We start from the raw sequence: 14,594 nt of genomic DNA on the forward strand, positions 1-14,594 counted from the left end.
GTTTATTTCTGGGCTCTCGATTCTGTTCCACTGATCTGTGTGTCTGTTTTTGTGCCAGTACCATGCTGTTTTGGTTACTATGGCTTTGTAGTATACTCTGAAATCAGGGAGTGTGATCCCTCCAGCTTTGTTCTTTTTTCTCAGGAATCCTTTGGCTATTCGGGGTCTTTTGTTGCTTCATATAAATTTTAAGGTTCTTTGTTCTATTTTTATGAAAAATGTTGTTGGAACTTTGATAGGGATTGCATTGAATCTATAGATTGCTTTAGGAAGTATGGACGTTTTTAACTCTGTTAATTCTTCCAATCCAAGAGCACAGAACATCTTTCCATTTCTTTGTGTCTTCTTCAATTTCTTTCAACAATTTTTATAGTTTTCTGTGCAAAGATCTTTCACTTCTTTGGTTAAGTTTATTCCTAGGTATTTTATTCTTTTTATTGCAGTTGTAAATTGGATTGTATTCTTAATTTCTCTTTCTGCTACTTCGTTGTTAGTGTATAGAAATGCAACCGATTTTTGTATGTTGATTTTGCATCCCATGACTTGACTGTATTCATTTATTATTTCTAAAAGTTTTTTAGTGGATTCTTTAGGGTTTTCTATATATAAAATCATGTCATCTGCAAAAAGTGACAGTTTCACTTCTTCTTTTCCAATTTGGATCAACAGGATAGTTCTTAATGCAACTAAATATCTTCTGTTAGGGTCTTAGAAAATTTCCCAAATATGGAGCTTTCTACCTAAGCACATTTTCCAGAAAGCGCTCCTGTCCCTGTGTGAATCCAAAAGCTAAAAGGTCTCCTATGTATTGCCTACCCTTCCCTAGCAGGCCTGTTTGTCACCATGTATTCCCATTGCCCAAGGCATTGAGCGATCATTATGATTCTCTAGCCAGTTTAATATATTTGAAATGTGATTAAAGAGAAAAAAAGCAATAGAAAGGCATCACAACTAGATTTAATTATTGACTAATGAGTGAAAAAACGGTACTGGATTAGTCAAGATTCTTCTGATTGGAGTGATAGATTCCCAACTCAAACTAGCTAGAGCAAAAAGAGGAAGATATTCAAGAACTCGACTGTCTTATGGAGCCCAAAGAGAGAAATGATGCTGGGTCTCAGGAAGGAAGGACCCAGGCTCTCAAATCCTGTCAGCACTCTATCTTGCCCCTGCTTGGTGCACATCTGCCATTCCTTCGCTTGCTCAGCCAGTCAGGTCCTGAATCCTAACGTAATCACGACCATGTTACTGCTCGTGAGCACACAGATTCTTAACAGAGATGAGGCTTCTCTTTACTTTCCCCTAAAACCTTAATCCCTGCTGCCTTCCCAGTGGCTAGCCTTCCCTTCCAGGACTCCCAGGAATTCTCACCATACACCAGAGCAAGCTCGGTGCTTTTGTTCCCTCTGCCTGCTGAAATCCTAGTCACCCTTCAGGGTCCAGTTCAAATCTGTAAAATCCTGCCCAGTTCTTCCACCAGAAATTAACCCCTCCTTCCTGCGTGTGCCTCCAGCACTTTGTCTACACTGCTAAGTATGTTATTGATCTTTTACTTTTCTTTTTTTTTTTTTTGGAGGATGATTAGCCCCGAGCTAACATCTGCTGCCAATCCTCCTCTTTTTGCTGAGGAAGACGGGCCCTGAGCTAACATCCGTGCCCATCTTCCTCTACTTTATATGTGGGACGCCTACCACAGCATGGCTTGACAAGCGGTGCATAGGTCCACACCCAGGATCCGAACCGGCAAACCCTGGGCCGCCAAAGTGGAATGCATACACTTAACCGCTGTGCCACTGGGCCAGCCCCTGTTATTAACCTTTTAAATTTCTCTCCACAGTGCTGGGAACAGCCAGTCTTGGCACCTAGTAGGGGCTTAATAAGTATGTACCAAATTGAGCCCAAGTGGAACTTCTGACCCAGCAGGTCAGTTCTTCACCAAGCAGGACACCTCACAGAAACGATCACGGCATTGACAAGCCTAGGGGTTGCCGCAAAGAGATGTACTCATATCATTATGTTAAATCAAGCAAGGAGGCAGGTATGACAACATGTAAATCCATCTTTCTAGATAGAAAAAAAGATAAAATAATGACTCAAAGTAACATTGGAAAGACACAGTAGTTTTGCCTTCTTTCCAACATTCTCCTTCATGTCAAGTATCTAAGCACCAAGTTTTGTCCTTCAAAGTCCTTTACTGGCCCCCAGCTTGATGACTTCAAGGTACGATTTCATCCCAACTTGATCAAGAGCCACCTCCCTCTGTGGCAAACTTCAAAGAGTAGGATGTAGGGGAAAAAAATCCTTTTTTTTTTTTGTAAAAGTTCTTCCTTTGAAATGTGTTTTTCTGTGATGTCTAAGGATTTCTAGTAAGAAACAATAAAATAAAATAAAGCAATGCAGCTCTTGCCTTTGGCTTCAGAATCTTCTCTCGTCATCTGTGCTTTTGCGTCACTCCAGACAGCCAGCGCTTCCACCATCTTCTTTCTGTGCAACCTTCCACACATTCCTACCCGGAGATCAGCCTCCAACAGGGTCAGCCTTGCCCCTATCAGCTTAAAAGATTAATGAGCAAAGACAGCTGTGTATTCTCTCTCATTGTCAAGGGTGGGAGGCACTTTTCCCTGGCAAGGACTCCCTGGGGGCGTGTCACCTTCCACTTTGAGCTGCGATCACTATTGTTCCCTGTACTGAAGACTGTCTTGCAGGCAGGGGACAGTATTTCCCCCACCCAAAGGCATTGTGCTGAAAGGATTCCCTTTCCCTTATTGGTGTAAACCAGTGGCCTAAGTACAGTTGGTTCCCAGGGGTCCCTGGTACCAAATGTCTCACCTAGGGAGGTAGTGCCTCTGTGGTGGAGTGAAAGACACCACCTTGCTCCTGGCGACCAATGCCCAGAGCATTCTGGTTTGTCCTTGTGTCTAACAATTCAGGTTAAATTGCCTTTGATCCCTAAGACGGTGCTTTCAACACATGGCCCTTTGTAGATAGTAAGTCCCCACAATACAAATAAACCAGCAGCAAAGGGACATTTAAGCTTTAATTTGGTAGGGTGTTGTGTTTTTGTTAGTTTGATTCAATCACAATCCTCAGCTTGAGAAAAGAACAAAAAGGAGCAGCTTCCTGATCTACTCGATAAATTCTGGGCCTCCACTCTCTCACAGTCCGTGGGATTGAAGAGCCAAAACACTAGGCTGAAATAGAAAAGAAGGCACTGGAAAAAGGCAACACAAGATTCTATTTTTAAAAAATGGAACCCGGAAACTTGACTTGAAAGAGATCCCACATGTAAAGTTAGCTGAGGATGTTTATCAAATTTTTATTGTCTTATTTCTGTTTTAGGCAAGAAGTAACCCAGATTTCTCTTCAGGATATGAATTTTGACACCACTATTAGTGAACTTTGCATTCTCTTTCATTATCAACAAGCAATTTTATTTTCCATAGAGTTATAACTTATTTATAAAGAGAAGTTTTGTGGAGACTTTTGCTTACCAATGTTAAGAAAGAGAGAACAGGCCCAAAATGGAGTCACTTCTGCTAAGCCCGTGTCACCACACTGAGACTTCATAGCTAACCTAATTGCAGTTTTAGCCTCTCCCAAGAACGCAGTCTTAACCAGTCAGTCGGAAATTTTCTGGTCAGCACTAGTGAGGTAATCTGCCTGATAGATGCCTGCCATCCCCCAAAGGAAGTGGCCTGGCCTGAAACAATCCACTCTTTTCTAGTAACTTCTTTGTCTGCTCCCTTCTGCCATAAAAGTCTTTCATTTTGCATGGTTCTTCGGAGCTCCTTTCTATTTGCTAGATAGGATGCTGCCCGATTCATGAATTATTAAATAAAGCTACTAAGGTCTTTAAATTTTACTAAGTTGAACTTTGTTTTTTAACAGATTTGGTGGTGGGAACAAGATCCAAAGGACGCTTCTGATAGCATTGGGGACAACAAGAAACACAGGCGCTGGTACCCATGAACGCTTTGAGTTCTCTGTCTGTCTCGCCATTTCTGAGGGTGGTAGGTATGTTTCTCTCAGTTCTGAGCTCCTCTCTCTTTGCGCGAAGCTTCCAGTCTAATTGGTTTCCACAATTCCCCACTTGTTCGGAATCCTTCCCCGGATTCCACGCTGGGAACTGCTGGTGGTTCACTCTGCAGGTCCTCAGTGTTTGGAATCCCAGTCCACAGTCCCCATTCTTTCGAGTCTAGTGGTTCAATCCTTTCCCCAATCCCCAGATTCCAGTTGGGAAGTGCTGGTGGTTACCGGTCAGTGTCAGACTGTGTCTGACTTAGAAACCAGACTGGGTCCACTTCAGCTGGGTCCAGGGTCAGACTAAGTCCAACTTAGAAAGTGGACTTAGAAAGTCCGGGGTGGGACTGCGTCTGAATTAAGTTGGACTGGGTCCAATGTGAGGCCTTGGGCAAATAAAATTTTGTGTAAAGGCTGTTGTTAATGAGAGTCTCAGAAGACAAAAGCCACAAAATTGGTGGGCATGGTTCCACCACTTAAAAGCTGTTAGAGCTCTTGCCGCCTAACTCTGCAATCCCTATGTTAGGACAACTACTTGGTCACGGAACTGGTTAGATTGACATTAGGTCACCCGCCAACCTCAAGAAAATATCCATGCAACAAGGTATACTGCAAAACACCGGGCAATCCCCAACCCAGCAGCACATCCCTCTTAGGTATTAAGAGGCTCTGAGAGACCCAAATGCTCAGCTAAAAGAATGGGATCCTTAAATTACACAGAATTGAGCTCTCCATCTTCTGGCATACCTCCTTATTTTATGTCTAAGAACTGTGGTCCTGGAAGACACAAATATCTGCAAAATTGCAAAATCTTACTGAAGACAACCTACAATCATGATGGCCATTATGGGGAACATTCCAATGAGACAGGATCATTTATTTAAGAAGTGTACTTGAAAGCAAGGGATCCCAAATCAAACAAACAGAATGGGATACCTATTCTCATTGGTATGCAGAAGCTTCCAAAAGCCTTCCGGATTCCAAAATAGCATCATTAAAAAATCCATTACAAAGTCTAATGAAAAATTAAAGACACAAAAGGTACCTAGAAGACAATAAGACAGACATGACTCCTACAGCACCCCTCTACCCTCCTTTACCTGAGTACTCACGTTCTACTGATTCTCTGTCTAAGCTGCCTTTCCACTCTGAAGAGACTATTAAACAGTTACCTTTTAAAATAAAACCACCCAAGGCAGCAGGAGATCCTCCTCAGGTGTCTTTCGCTCCTTGGTCAAAGACCGAACAAAAGGCCATAGTTAAAGAATTTCCTAAACCCAAAGAGGATCCCCAAACGTTTTCTGAAGGATTTAGAGTCACTCTCAGGGTCATGACCCTGGACCGCCAGATCTTTACCAGCTTCAGCACATGCTGGTAGGACCTGGTGAAGCCCAAAAACAGATATGGAAAGCAGAATGTCATAACCTTGAGGATGATATTTGAGATCCTCAGTCTTCAACGTGATCCCTTCCTGGACCAGAAAAATCTCACAAAATTGTGATTAACCTTTTAAAAGCCATTCCTTCAGTTTTCTCTGCCCACGCTGATTAGTCTATTCAAATATGCAAACAAAAGAAAGGTCAATCTGTGGCAGACTTAAAGCCCGTCTGGAAGCTCTCTTCCTACAGAATTCTGGGGTCTATACAATAAATGAGGTTACCCAGCCTGCTCTAGCTGCCCTGTTTGTAAATGGACTATCTCCTGAGAATAGTAAATTGGGAAAAAGACAGAAAATAGGATGGGAGGCCACTGGTCTGACTGAACTTGTAACCACAGCTGAGTGCTTTGAAAGGACTTTGGAACAAGACCATAAACAAAGGTCCGCCAAGCTACTGACCGTATAACTACAACAGCTCCAAAGCCAGAGGCCCAAAATGACACCTGAGCCTCATGCACTGCACCCTCCTGGGAGCCAAGCATCAAAATGCCAGCCCAGGGATTGATGTCTCAACTGTAACCAATTGAGACACTGGAAAAAGGATTGTCCTCAAAGATTCTAGTAAATTCTTCAACAATAGCTCAAATGCCCTGGTATCTACCCCCAAAGGTGGGCCCCATATGGACCCCTCCAAGAGCTGAAAGGACTCCCAGGGACTTTCCAGTAAACTTCTCCCAGCAGTCCCCTTAAATAGCCAAGGGGAAACTAAAATTAAAATTAATGGGAAACCTTGCCAAGTTCTGGTAGATACTGGAGCCACACTCTCTACTTTAAACTCCCCTCTCATAGGACAACAAATCCCTTGGAATGAAAAAGAAGTTTCCACAGTGGGGGCGACTAATAAAATTCAGAGAGGGTTTCTCTCTCAACCAGTGCAAATGACTCGGGGACCTTTCATTGGAAAACATCCCTTTTTCCTCCGTGACACAGCTCCACTCAGTCTATTAGGTAGAGATCGCCTTTCTAGATTAAAACTGCTAATATATTTTGCCTCCAATGGAGACCTCACCTTAGAATTTCCTGACCAGGGGACAGCCCGGTGGCGTGGCAGCTAAGGGCACACGCTCTGCTTCGGTGGCCTTGGGTTCTCTGGCCCGGATCCCGGGTGCAGACATGGCACTGCTTGGCAAGCCATGCTCTGGTAGGTGTCCCACATATAAAGTAGAGGAAGACGGGCACGGATGTTAGCTCAGGGCCAGTCTTCATCAGCAAAAAGAGGAGGATTGGCAGCAGATGTTAGCTCAGGGCTAATCTTCCTCAACCTTAACCTGAACTTTTAGATTCCTTACAATCTGCCCTTGATATAGAAAAGGAAGAATTCCAGCAAAAAATCCCTAATTTAGCTGAGGTGCCCCAAAATTTGTGGGCTATTTCTTATACTTACATTGGGAGAATAAAAAGTGTAGAACCTATAAAAATTCAGATGACCTAACGAAACCTCTTCCTAAATTGCTTCAATATCCACTAAAGCCCGAGGCCATACAAGGCTTTATACCAACAGAAGAAGACCTGATCATCCAGGGGTTAAGTCTGCCCAGTACCAGCCCCTGTAACACGCCCATCTTGCCAGTCTGGAAACCTAATGGGTGAGGATGGCAATTTGTCCACGACTTGAGAGCTGTTAACGAGATAGTTATTCCCCGTTTCTTCTTTGTTCCAAATCCAAACAGCCTTTTGTCACAAGTTCCGCCAGACTTCAAATGGTTCACTGTCGCAGACCTTTGACCAGCCTTCCCCAGCATCCCTGTAGACCCCAACAGCCAATATCCATCTGCCTTTACTTGGAGCAATCAACAATATACGTGGAAGATCAGGCCTGAAGGGTTCACTAAGGCCCCTTCTTATTTGCCCCAAGGACTCCACCAAGATTTCAGCACCCTCCAGTTCCCTGGGAAATCGACCCTTTGACGGTGTGTCGACAGTCTCTCTCTGTGCTCGGTTACCAAGGAGGCATCCATAACAGATTCCATTTATTCGCCACAAGAGTTACCTGAAAAAGGGCATGAAGTCTCCAAGGAAAAATTGCAGTTATCGCTAGACACCGTTCATTACCTAGGTCACAATCTAAGCACTGAAGGAATCCAGCTATCTCCAAAAAGAATTAAGCTAATCCAAGACTTCTCCAGGCCCACAGGAAGCAACGACTCCGTGGATTTCCAGGCCTGGCTGGCTAATGTCGACTACGGGTTCCTAATTTTTCTCTGTTGGCTTCTCTGCTTTATGAACTCACTATAATTCCAGTCCTTGATCCTCAGGAAGATAAACATAGGCAGGTCTTTATAAGACTAGAACAAGCACTGTGAGAATCTCCTGACCTATGGTTATCTAACTATTCACAACCTTTCACCTTATTTGTACTAAAAGAGATGACCAAGCCCTGGGAATGCTCACTCAAGAACATGGTAATAAACACAGGCCTGTTGCCTATTCCAGCACACATCTTGATTCAGTTGCTCTGCTTGTCTCAACCGCCTTAAGGCTATAGCTGCAGCTGCAAAGTCAGTAGAAGCCTCAGCAGATTTAACCCTAGGAAACGACGTTTATTTACAAACTCCACACACCGACCAAAGTCTATTTAACTCTGAATTCACTCAAGGTTTCTCTACAAGTAGACTAACCTTCTATGGATCCTTCTGCTTTTACCACCTAATCTACATCTTAAATCTTGCAACATTCTTTTGTTTTGTTTGTTTGTTTTTTGAGGAAGATTGGCCCTGAGCTAACACCTGCTGTCAATCCTCCTCCTTTTTTTTTTTTTTTTTTTTTTGCTGAGGAAGACTGGCCCTGAGCTAATATCATGTTGCAATATTCTTAATCCTGCTACGTTACTACCTCTGCCTATAATGTCAGTCCCATCACCTCAAGGTAATAATGTCCCATTCTGTGACACCACATCCTGATTTATGAGGCACCCCCTTAACTAATCTTGATCTAATTCTGTTTGTTGATGGGTCATACTATAAAACTGAAAAAAGGAATTTCCAATCTGGTTATGCTGTTATTACCTGATATGAACTGCTTGAAAAGAGAAATCCCACTCAGACTAAATCAGCCCAACAAGCAGAGCTCCACGCCTTTACCAGAGCACGTCCGTTGTCAGAAGGACAAATTGTTACTTTTTTATCCTGATAGCTGGTATGACTTTGGGGTAATCCATGATTTGGGTATGTTATAGAAACAAAACAGGTTTTCCTACGTCCACTGGGGCCCCAATCAAAATTGGACAACAAGTAAACAAACTTCCTACAGCTATTCTACCTTATGAAATTGCTATTATTAAAATCGAGGCTCAGGGGCCGGCCCGGTGGTGCAGCAGTTAAGTTTGCATGTTCCGCTTCGGCGGCCTGGGGTTCACCAGTTCAGATCCCAGGTGTGGACATGGCACCACTTGGCAAGCCATGCTGTGGTAGGCGTCCCACGTATAAAGTAGAGGATGATGGACATGGATGTTAGCTCAGGGCCAGTCTTCCTCAGCAAAAAGAGAAGGATTGGCAGCAGATGCTAGCTTAGGGCTAATCTTCCTCAAAAAAAAAAAAAAAAAAATTGAAGCTCAATCCAAGTAACAACAGTGGACTGAGTACAGACCTAGATATGAATGATATTTCACACAGAAAGTCATGAAACCAGAGAATTAGTAAGCATCTCAGTTTAATTTCTAAATAAAGACAAGTAACATTTAACACATGACTGCAATTTATAATAATCATCATTAGGAATACAAATTGCAAAATTTCACAACAGGAAACTGTTACTTCAGAAAGATTAATGACACGCTCAAAACCTGAGAAAAAATACATTGCAATTCACATAACTTTATCATAGCAGCCAAATGCAACACTATTGAATGGCATGTTTTTAATAATGAGAGACCTATAGGAACATGTCACTGAGAATAAAAACACATGGTGTTTGCTTTTCCCCCTGCTTTTGTGTTTTGGGAAAGAAAGGATGATTAAGAGAGGTGAGAATTATAAATCTTCTTAAGGCAGGCAGGACACCTCCATAATGATAATGGCTAACCTTTAGAACTCTTACTATGGGTCAAGTGCTGTTATAAGCTTTTCAGCATAGTAACTCATTTAATCCTTACAATCTACCTTCGAAGCAACTACTATTATTATTATTTCTTTTTTTTACACTTTGGGAAACTGAGGCACAGAAACCTTAAGTATAAGATCATACAGTTTGTTCAAGTTGGAAGTGGCCAAAGTTGAACTTTAAAGTCCAATGTCTCCATTTCTATCCTGAAGAAAAATAAAACAGGAACATTGTTTAAGAAGATGCATAAATAAGTTTTTAAGGTGATGGTAATAATATATTCATCCATCATTAAAGACTCAGGAGGACTTTAGTAGTTCTGACTGTCCAGCCCAGGTGCAATATTATCAACTAACAGTAACGTTTTTACCTCTTCGATAGATGATATAAAGTAGTGCTAATAGAGGCTTGGAATACCGCTTTATTAACAGGAAATACTGTAATCATTTTCACCTTATCAAATAGAAATAATAAAATGTTTTATGCATCAAAAAAAAAATTGAGGCTCACACTAAAAACACCAAATCTGAATATCAGGAAAATGTCCTAGCTGGCTTTCATGCAAAAGCTGCAGCAACAGAATCTATAAAGGAAGCAGCATATACGGATGAAGTCCACGCTGCTTCTGAAAAAAATGACCCCTTGTTGCCATACTTTTGCCATCTTGATGTCCTTGGCAACAGTCTGCTCCTGAATCAGAGAAATTAAGATGGTTGTAAATTAACCAAACAGTCAAGGCGACAGGAAACCCAAGACAGCCGCTTGGCTCTTCCCGGCTCTCTGGCAAATCCAATTTTTTGTTTTTTTGCATTCCTTCACCCACCATAGTGCATTTAAGATGACTCAAGCTATGAATAAACACTGGTGGGAAGACTTCTATAATATTACAAAAACAGTTTACCACCAATGTCTGACCTGTCAGGTTCATAATCCAGGAAAAATTATTTTTGTCCCCTGGGGCCTCAAACCACCTCCATCTGGACCCTTTGAGCACCTGCAACTAGAACTTCCTTCAACTGCCACCTAGTATGGGTTATTAATATGTTCTTGTTACTGTATGTGTGTTTTCCGGGTGGGTTGAAGCCTTCCCCTGCCACAAGCCTGATGCCCTCACAGTGGCAAAGAAACTGTTAGAAAATATGTTTTCTATTTAGGATATCCCTTCCACAATCTCCAGTGCTTAAGGCACCCACTTCACTGGGAAAATCATATGAACCTTAGCAAAAACCTTCCCCATTTCTCGGAATTACCACTGTTCCTATCACCCTCAATCCTCAGGCAAGGTTGAAAGAACTAATGGGATCCTCAAACTCTCAAAATCTCTAAACGCTCTGAAACTACTGGACCCCCTTGGCCTAAGGCACTGCTCTGGCCTTGCTGACTGTTTGCAGTACCCGCTTTGGAAACATAATCTCCCCCCACATGAGAGAGTCACTGGGAGACCAACGTCTATTGGTATACAATTTTCTGCTGATCCCTTGTTATCTCACGCTAGTATGACCAGCTACTGTAAGTCTTCAATGCCTTATGCTTAAAGCCTAGGCTCAGCAGGTGAGAGAAACTTTCCCAGATCCCAATTCAAAGGATCCTGTTGGTCACAGTCTGGAGCCTGGTAACTGGGTATTCTGGAAACATCATCAGAGGAGGATAGCCATCAAACCCCATTGGAAGGGGCCTTTCCAAGTGCTCCTGACCACTGACACTGTTGCAAAATTAGAAGGCATTGATCCTTGGGTATACATCTCACAGCTAAAGAAAGCTCCACCTTACATCTGGTTCTGTGCAGATGCTGGAGACCTCCGAATCAAATTGACGAGAAAGAGAAGCAGCTGACATGGATGTAGACTGCTTCTGCCCAAGATGCCAGATGCAGACCTTACACTTTAACCAAACGTGAAAACCTCTCTTCTTCTCTTATTTTCCTTTACTCTGGCACAGGAGCGATGACACCATCATCTATCTCTCCTAGGTCATTGCTAAGGGGATAACATTTCTGACTGCTGGATTTGTCATCAAAAACTCTGATCTGGCGACTGGCCTTGTGGTGTAGCAGTTAAGTTCATGTGTTCCGCTTTGGCGGCCCAGGAGTTCACCAGTTCAGATCCTGGGTGCAGACCTATGCATCATTCATCAAGCCATGCTGTGACAGGCGTCTCACATATAAAATAGAGGAAAGTGGACACAGATGTTAGCTCAGGGCTAATCTTCCTCAAAAAAGAAAAGAAAAGAAAAGAAAAAACCCCTCTGGTCTGTCTATGATGTTAGAGATGCCCTGGTCCTCTCTGTGACCAACTTTTCTTCTATTCCCAATGTCACCATGAATTACAATCGGTCCTCTTAGAAGTAACTTACAAAGTCCAACTTTTACGGCCAGAACATCCAGTGCCTTGTTTTTACTTTTTCCTGATTATAACCATACTTGCCCAATTAGACACAAATACTTAGGCAAATTGTAGTACATTTGCACCCCACCTTCTTACCATTATCTAAATCAGATCTGCCCTCAATCACAAAAAGATCTCACCAGAAGCACCCATCTTTGCAAAGAATTTGGAACAACTTTTTATTTCAGGCTAGGAGATTTACTTCCCAAAAGCGCTGAAAACCTTACTGACCCCTGGCTTGAAGGGGCAAAATGCAACAACTCCTGCAAATGAGTCCATTCACAACACCACGTTAGCGGGAGCAGTGTGTGCCCCGAAAGGAGTTACCTTTGTCAGTGGCGGTGGTCATTCTCCTTGGGCCTATGCATGTCTAGATGGCTGGCCCATAACCAGGCAATGCATCCTGGGTTATCTAACTGTGCCGCTAACCGTTCACAAACAAACTGAGACACCTCACTCACCAATTCCCCGGAATTTACACCATCGAGTTAGAAAGGACCCACCACGGGGCTTTCGTGAGTGAGGACCTGCTTCCTCTGGTGAGTCCTCTATTTCCCTGGGTAAGAGGGAGTAAAAATGAGGCTATGATTAGGAATCTCTCCTTCACTCTTCAAAATATTGCGGAATTTTCTACAAAAGTGATAGTTGCCTAACAAAAATCCTTGGACTCTCTGGCCAAGGCTGTTCTTGATAATAGGATAGGCCTTGATTTCCTTTTAGCTGAACAAGGGGGTGTCTGTGCTGCGGCCAACACCACCTACTGCCCCTGGATTAACACTTCTGGGGAAGTTGAAACTCAGCCACACAAACTCGCTGAACAAGCCACTTGCCTTAAGAAAGCGACTCCTTCAGTGGGGTCTTTCTTTGACTTATTTGATTTTGGTTGGTTTGGGTCTTGGGCACCATGGTTTGAAGTGCACTCCAGACATTGGGAATTATCTTGCTTACGATATTCACTGTAGCCTCCCTGGTGCGCTGGTGCACTCTCGAAAGCTTTAAATGCATGTCTGCGGCCACAAGTCACCAAGCAAATGATCTCCCAAAATGGATTATCCAAAAAGGAACCAAGAGAATGACCGACTTAGAAAATGTGAACCTGAAGTCGAGAGCTGTGAATATCATCGAGATTCAGCAGAAAACTTCCCACCCTGTGAATAGCACACAGAGGATCAACAAAAGCTGCGAGGACTTCAGAGCGGTAGCTGGGTAAGTGCTAATGCCTTAAAGTTTGCCCATGCCTCTCAGTTAAGATAAGAGTCTGATCACAAGGGGAATTGTTTAAAAAAAGAGACAACAGGCCCAAAATAGAGCTACTTGTGTTAAGCCCATGTCGCCAAACCAAGACTTAATGTCTAACCTAATTGCAGTTTCGGCCTCACCCAGGAATGTAATCTTAACCCATCGAGTCTGGAATTTCCTGGTCCACACTAGAGAGGTAATCTGCCTGATAGACTCCCGCCATCTTCCAAAGGAAGTGACCTTGCCTGAAACAATCCACTCTTTTCTAGTCACTTTCTTGTCCCGTGCCCTCCTGCCTATAAGTCTTTCAGTTTGTACAGCTCTTCGGAGCTTCTTTCTGTTTGCTGGATGAGATGCTGCCTGGTTTATGAATCACTGAATAAAGCCAAGGAGATCTTTACATTTCACTAAGTTCAATTTTGTTTTTTGACACTAAGCATAGCTCCACAGTCCTTCACACTGTATTTCTGAAATCCTCTTGTCTTCTTTTTAAGACCTGACTAAGAAAGCTATATTGATGGATGTATGAAAGACTTTAAACTTCTTCATATAGCTGACTACTTTAGTGAGAAAAAAAGACCATCACGGATGCAAAGCAAGGACAAAGACTTTCTATTGGAGTGGTCATTTCACGTCAAAATTATCTTAAATATTTCAGAGGGAATTATAGTTTAAAAGATCAAACATCACATGGACAAGAGATTATCTTTGTTATCACTTACCAACCTGGTCTATAAATAGCAGTGGGTCATTTATCTATACCTGGCCCAACAATAGTCACCTTTGAAATCCTGAGGGTCCAATTAAAATGCTCCTCTGTTATATCCTTCCTGATGCCCCTTTGCCCTCCCAGCCACCCACAAACACGCAGGTGTGGTCCACCTAAACACAGCAGCCCCCTCTGTATGCCTGTCTGTGGCAATCTGTCTCATAATCTAAACTTCTGTGTACAATCCCAAGTCACTTGCTCTTTGAGGACAAAGGCTACGTCTTACTCTTTTTGTTTTGCATCTTCCACTGTGCCTACCATTGTGGCTGGCACATCAAAAAAGAAATTAAATATTTGCTGAATTTCTTTCTTTTTTTTTTCGAGGAAGATTAGCCCTGAGCTAATACTGCCAATCCTCCTCTTTTTGCTGAGGAAGACTGGCCCTGAGCGAACATCCACGCCCATCTTCCTCTACTTTATACGTGAGATGCAAACCACAGCATGGCTTTTGCCAAGCAGTGCCATGTGCGCATGCAGGATCTGAACTGGTGAACCCTGGGCCGCTGAGAAGAGGAACGTGTGAACTTAACCGCTGCACCACTGGGCCGGCCCCTTGCTGAATTTAACTAGATTTGAATGTCTCCACAAAATTCCATTGTCCCAAGATTATCTTCCTCATAATGGTTTTTAGTAGTTATTATTTTCACCTCTAAATTATTGCAAAAGGGGAAAAGATTTAGATGAGATTTGCTAACATAGATGACAT

At 42.8% G+C, this 14,594-nt stretch overlaps 1 long non-coding RNA gene across 2 annotated transcripts in view; it reads right to left on the bottom strand.

The window, feature by feature from the left end:
• LOC139080544 (uncharacterized) overlaps positions 1-14,594 on the bottom strand; it is a 31,151-nt gene that overhangs the window by 13,833 nt on the left and 2,724 nt on the right. Inside the window, exon 3 of one of the 2 annotated variants that reach the window (XR_011535122.1) lies at positions 9,090-9,702. The exons of the other annotated variant lie outside the window; for it this stretch is intronic. This is a non-coding gene — a long non-coding RNA (uncharacterized lncRNA). Of the gene's footprint in view, positions 1-9,089; positions 9,703-14,594 lie in introns of those variants that run through there. 2 annotated transcript variants of the gene reach the window in all.

This window comes from Equus przewalskii, chromosome 30 (assembly GCF_037783145.1).
Source record: "Equus przewalskii isolate Varuska chromosome 30, EquPr2, whole genome shotgun sequence".
NCBI lineage: Eukaryota > Metazoa > Chordata > Mammalia > Perissodactyla > Equidae > Equus > Equus przewalskii.